We start from the raw sequence: 6,051 nt of genomic DNA on the forward strand, positions 1-6,051 counted from the left end.
TGATTTCCCTTAGTACCTTAAGGCAATTATATCCAGATGAGAAAGGGAGATGTTGGAAGCTTACATAATCATAAGAAGCCAAAGGGAAGAGGGGGACAGTGGTGTGGCTTGGGGTAATAATCAATGAAAGGGAATAGGATTTTGATGGTGACAAGCCATGAGGAGAGCCATCTTCCTATCCTTTTATTGATTACTTCTGGGATTCATTTCCCAGCCCTCTAGGGATACATGCCTACTATTTTGGAAACCCTGCTCCAGAAGAACCTAGAGGTTCTCAGGAGAGAAATTATCTAAAATTCCTCTTAAGAGACAAAATAATCAGACATGTTCTTGCTAGTGTCCTTCCACTGCTTTCCAGCTGCTTCTACTGATCCCTAAGAGATATTAAAGCCCACACAGCAAGTTAGGGAAAGACATGTTTTTTAGAATACTGGGAAGTTTGGGAACCAAAGCAAGATCTGTTTGGACAACATTTTATGGAGTAGATAGATGTGGTTGCTGATGCCTTAGTGTTGCCCTCCCCCACCCAGGTCTAGGAATGATCTTTCCCTCCAGCAACCTCATATTCTTCAGCTCTTCAAGTTGTTGGACTGTGGGAATCAGCTATTGATTTTGGCAATAAATCTTGGCCATTTCTGTCAAAGGCTGCAATTTACCACTAGCATCTAAATCACAGTGGAGAAGCACCGCCGCCCTCCAGTTCTTTTATGTGATTGTAAAAATAGTTTAAAGTGCCGTTTTGTAAACCACTGAGTTGCTTTTACCTGAGGAGGGGAGAAGGAACGGAAGCCCAGAATGTCCCTATGTGCCATCTCCTCTTTGCTGCCTAAGGACAGACAGGCTGAAGTGCCCTTGCAGAACCCACTGCTGCCAAACTTTCCCCACATTCATTAGTTCTAGGCTCAACAGCAGGCCACAGAGAGGGCACCTGAGAAAATGGTTACTGCTGCAGGGGGCTCAGCAAAATACTTTAGGGAAGGTACAGCCTAGGCTCAGAGATGAGCTGTGATCTCAGCTCCCCAGGCTTGATTTCTTAAATGTAAAATGGGAATTATTAAATTTAATGATATATTAGAATGACTTATATGGTTGGGTGTGGGGGAGAGAAGAATCAGAGTTAGAAGGACTTCAAAGGTCATGTAGTTCAACACTCATTCCACAAATGTGGAAATAAAGAACTAGGGAGTTAAGAAACTTGTGCAACATCTCACAGGTAGTAATTATCTGGGGTGGATCTGAGTCAGAATCTTTGGAATTGAGACTCAGTTTTTTTTTTCCCCAGTCCTCTGCTGCCTCCTGGGGGAGAGCAGGAGTTGGGAAATATATTTCTGGATTCCTTCCCATCCAAATTTTCTTGCCAAAATTATAGTCAAAGGTCTGAGTGTACTGATTTATCATTATGGTTAGAGTGCCTAATGGTAAGTTAATGATTGTACTTCCTATTTCTCCTCCTGACTCTATGATCACTTAATTCATAGAATTATAGAATTCTAAAATTGGCGGGGGGGACCTTAGTAACCAATTTAGTCCAATCCATGCTCTATGGTTAATGTCTTCCTCACCACTGCTAATACTCAATCAGCTAGCATTTGGTTGAGCACTTTCAATGACCAGGAGCTCTCTACCTCATAAGGCATGCCATTCCATTGCTGATTGTTAGGGAGTTCTTTATGTTGAATTGAAATCTGCCTGCTTGTAAAATAGAGCCATGTAAATTAATGCTAAAAGGGAATTTAGAGGTCATCTAATCTGATGGTTCCCATTTAGTGGTTCATGAACCCCATGGGAATTTAGAGTATGATTTAAGGGGTTCACACTAAAAAGTTTTATAATTCCTTAAACAATAATTTCTAAAATGAGTATATTAAAATATTCTGAGAGTTAAACAACATGTTGTTATTGTTTCTGAAGAGTTTATAGAACAAAAAACAAATGGGGACCACTGATCTCTTTCAATACCTTCCTTTAATAAATGTGGAAATTATATACTTCCTAGCTGTGTGACTATAGGCAAGTAACAACTCCAATTGCCTCCCCACCCCCAAAAAAAAGATAAATTAGAGAAGAAACTGATACTCAGAGGGATTAAGTAACTTAGCCAAGGTCACAGTTAGTGGTAAAAGTTGAATTTGAAACCATTTTCTGACTTCAAATTCAATTTCTATTTTATTATATCATCCATTACTCCTAGTTCTGTCTTTTTATCTTATATATCTTCCACATGAAAAATATTTGAAGATAGGAATCATATAAAACCTAATTTGTCTTTTTTTCCTGGTCAAATACCACTAGATCCCTCATGTATTACTCATATGGCATGATTTCAGGTCCCCTTGCTGTCCTAGATGTCCTCCTAGATGGCCTAGTTTGTCAATGATCTTCATAATATGAAATATCAGGAATGAAATGGATACTCCCAATGTGTTCTAAGTAGGTATAAGTCCTTCATATTGGACACTCCCTCTTTTATTCATGTGCATTAAGAAAAATTAGGTTTTTTGCTTTTTTTGACAGTTATATTACATTGTGGTGCATGCTGAGTTTGTAGTGAAATAAAATCCTTAAGTGTTTTTTTCTTTGAATAGTTGTTTTTTTTTAAATTATTTTATTCTGAAATAAAACAAGCATTTCCATAGCAATCACCTGGTGACAAACTATCTCATAAATGGTACTCTGAACTAATCTAGGCTAACCCCACCATGGTAATCATACATCCTATCCTTGAATCTGTATCCAGGGGGTGCTAGTGTCAGCACATACCAGCTTGTGAGAATTGGTTATTCAATTTTCATCATCTCAAAATTGACAATACAAAATTTAGATAAGACAGGGTCCTTGATTCCATGAGCTCACAATCTAGAAAGGAGAAGACACACATTTTCAGCTTTCTAGAATCTTGAAGTTAAGAATGCTCATCACTGTAGGATTTGTTAGAAATAGTGAACAGATGCTATCCAGAAGTCTTCAGTGTAATATTATGTTATGGATGATGATGATGATGATGATGTTTGTCTTTCATTATCGAAGACCATGATATCAGGGAGGTAATGCTATGACAAGTACATGAATTGAATTTGAGTGGGGGGGGCATGCTAAGTCACCAGCCTCACTTTCTTTTCCAAAGTCATCTGGTTCCAATGGTCAGATATGTATCAGGGTGACAGGAAATGGCCCTGGATGTGAAGAGTAAAAGAGAATACCTCTATTACATATTCTTGTGGTGAAGCATCCTTTGGTTCTTTGGTTGTTTCCCTTATATTCTAGGTTAGATGTCTGTTTGGGTATTCTAAGACTATGCTTTACTTTTTAAATGTGAAAATAAATGATAGGAGTATAGTAGTGGCTATATCAAGATAAGGTCAAAATGGGTGCAGGATTTAGACATAAAGGACAGTATTATAAGCAAATTAGGAGAACAAAGAATAGTTTACCTGTCAAATTTATGACAAGGGAGCAATTTATGACCAAAGAAAAGGTAGAAAATATTATTTTAAAAACTAGATAATTTTGATTACATTAAATTAAAAAGGTTTTGCACAAACAAAGCACTGTAACCAAGTCAAAAGACATATAGTAAATTGGGAAACAATTTTTTAATTAGTGTTTGTGACAAAGGACTCATTTCTAAAATATGTAGAGAACAGAGTCAAATTTATAAAAAAAAAACAAGTCATTCACCAATTGATAAATGGTCAAGAGATATGCAAAAGCAATTCTCAGACAAAGAAATCAAAGCTATCTATAGTCATATGAAAAATTGCTCTAAATCATTATTGATGAGAGAAATGCAAATTAAAGCATCTCTGAGATACCACCTCACACCTCTCAGACTGACCAATATGACCAGAAAGAATAATGATCAATGTTGGAGGGGGTGTGAGAAAACTGGGACCCTAATGCATTATTGGTGGAGTTGTGAACTGATCCAACCTCTCTGGAGAGCAATTTAGAATTGTTCCCAAAGGGCAATAAAAGTATGCATACCTTTTGATCCAACAATACCTCTATTGGGTCTGTATCCTGAAGAGATCATGAAATAGGGTAAAAATATCACATGTACAAAAATATTCATAGCAGCTCTTTTTGTAGTGGCAAACAATTGGAAATTGAGGGGCTGCCCAACAATTGGGAAATGACTGAACAAATTGTGGCATATTTAATGAAATACTATTGTTCTCTAAAAAATCATGGTGGGGGGCAGTCAGATAGAGCACAAGCCCTGGAGTTAGGAGGACCTGAATTCAAATCTGGTCTTAGATACTTAATAATTACCCATCTGTGTGACCTTGGGCAAGTCACTGAACTTTATCACCTTGCAAAAACCGAATAAATAAATAAATAAATAAATAAATAAATGAAATAAAAAGAAATCATGAGAGATGGAATTTCAGAAAAGCCTGGAAAGATTTGCATAAATTAATGCTGAGTGAGATGAACAGAACCATAAGAACACTGTACACACTAACAATATTATGGGGTGATGATGAACCATGCTGGACTTATTCTATCAGTGCAATAACCAGGGACAATTTTAGGGAGTCTGTGATGGAAAATACCATCTGTGTCCAGAGAAGGAGCAGTGGAGTTTAAATGAAGAATTTTCAATTCTTTTTTGATTGTTTGTTTGTTTTGTTTCTTTTTCAATTAACCTACAAGCATTTATTAAGTAGCTACTGTATGCTAGATTCTGGGGATACAAAGACAAACAAGAAATAGACCCCGCCCTCAAGGAGCTTACATTCTAATGGGAAATATTACATGTACATAAATAAGATTATACAATATAAACATAAGGGAAACAACACTACTGAAACTGTCAAATTTCCAAAAATACTTAATTCCCCTGGCATTGGGAGTTTGGAATGGACAAATATCTTTTCAAGTCATTGGTGATATTGTCAATTTGTAACCCTGTGCTGTGAACCAGCTGCTTTTATCTTCTCAAAACCCTATCTCACTCAGACCCGCAAAATATGTAGTAAACATTTTCAACCTTCCAGATAAAAAAAAAGGGAGGGGGCAGGGTTTTACCTGATTTGAGATTTTATTGGTGCTGGTAGTTCCTAATGAGGAATTTCCTTTCCCAGTGTAGATCACCCAATTTTTCTTTAATTTCAGTCTTACAAGTTGTCTGGGGGACAAAGGTTTACACGACTTATTTAGGGTCACACTGTTTGTTTTGTTTTTGCAAGGCAATGGGGTTAAGTGACTTGCCCAAGATCACACAGCTAGGCAATTATTGTCTGAGGTTGGATTTGAACTCAGGTCCTCCTGACTCCAGGACTGGTGCTCTATCTACTGCACCACCTAGCTGCCCCTGAATGTTCAATTCTTAAAAGTTATCTTATACATTATTTAATTTTGCTATCTCTAATGTTTTCTTTCTTCCTTTTGGATCTAATTCTTCTCTCACAATACATCCAATTTTGATCTAGGCTTATCATGGATGCAAATGTAGAGTCTGTATCAGATTGCCTTCTGTTGGGGGTGGGGGGAGAAGGGAGAGGGAAAAATTGTAAAACTCAAAATCTTGCAAAAAAAATTGGTGGAATCTGAGAATGTGAAAAAAAGTAATGATATAAAAAAAGTTTGGTGGTGGGAGGATTTGTAGACAAAGTGGACTAGGGTCCTCAGGTGAGGAGGTACTGGACTATATCACTGGTCCTATCACTGGTCCAGCAAACTCTGGGAGCCTCTGGTCTCCAAGAGCATGTCTCACAAACCCAACTTGAATGCCCACATGCCTGGCACATCCCTGAACCTGCCTGGGAGCGTCCACTCTCTTTCCACTTGCATGGCGGCATCCACCAAATAATAGCAACTGATCAGTGACTATAGACTTCCATTTCTGGGTTATACCCAGGCCACAGGGAGCAACCAGGTACCCCAAAGCAAATATGTCCAACTTCAAACTATCATTGAAGAGCTTGGGAAAGAGATCAGAACAACATATGCAGGGAGTAAAAGCAACATGGAGAGGCTAAAAGAGGTATCATTCATGCTTGAGAAGTAGTTCAGAGATGCCTGGTACTGAACACTGCAGGATCCTAG

General features: G+C 37.9%; 1 pseudogene; it reads left to right on the forward strand.

Moving 5' to 3' along the window:
* The first annotated feature begins 5,710 nt into the window (after positions 1-5,710).
* Positions 5,711-6,051, forward strand: LOC141495109 (cyclin-dependent kinase 2-associated protein 1 pseudogene; annotated as a pseudogene).

The sequence above is a fragment of the Macrotis lagotis genome, chromosome 8, assembly GCF_037893015.1.
Source record: "Macrotis lagotis isolate mMagLag1 chromosome 8, bilby.v1.9.chrom.fasta, whole genome shotgun sequence".
Lineage (NCBI taxonomy): Eukaryota > Metazoa > Chordata > Mammalia > Peramelemorphia > Peramelidae > Macrotis > Macrotis lagotis.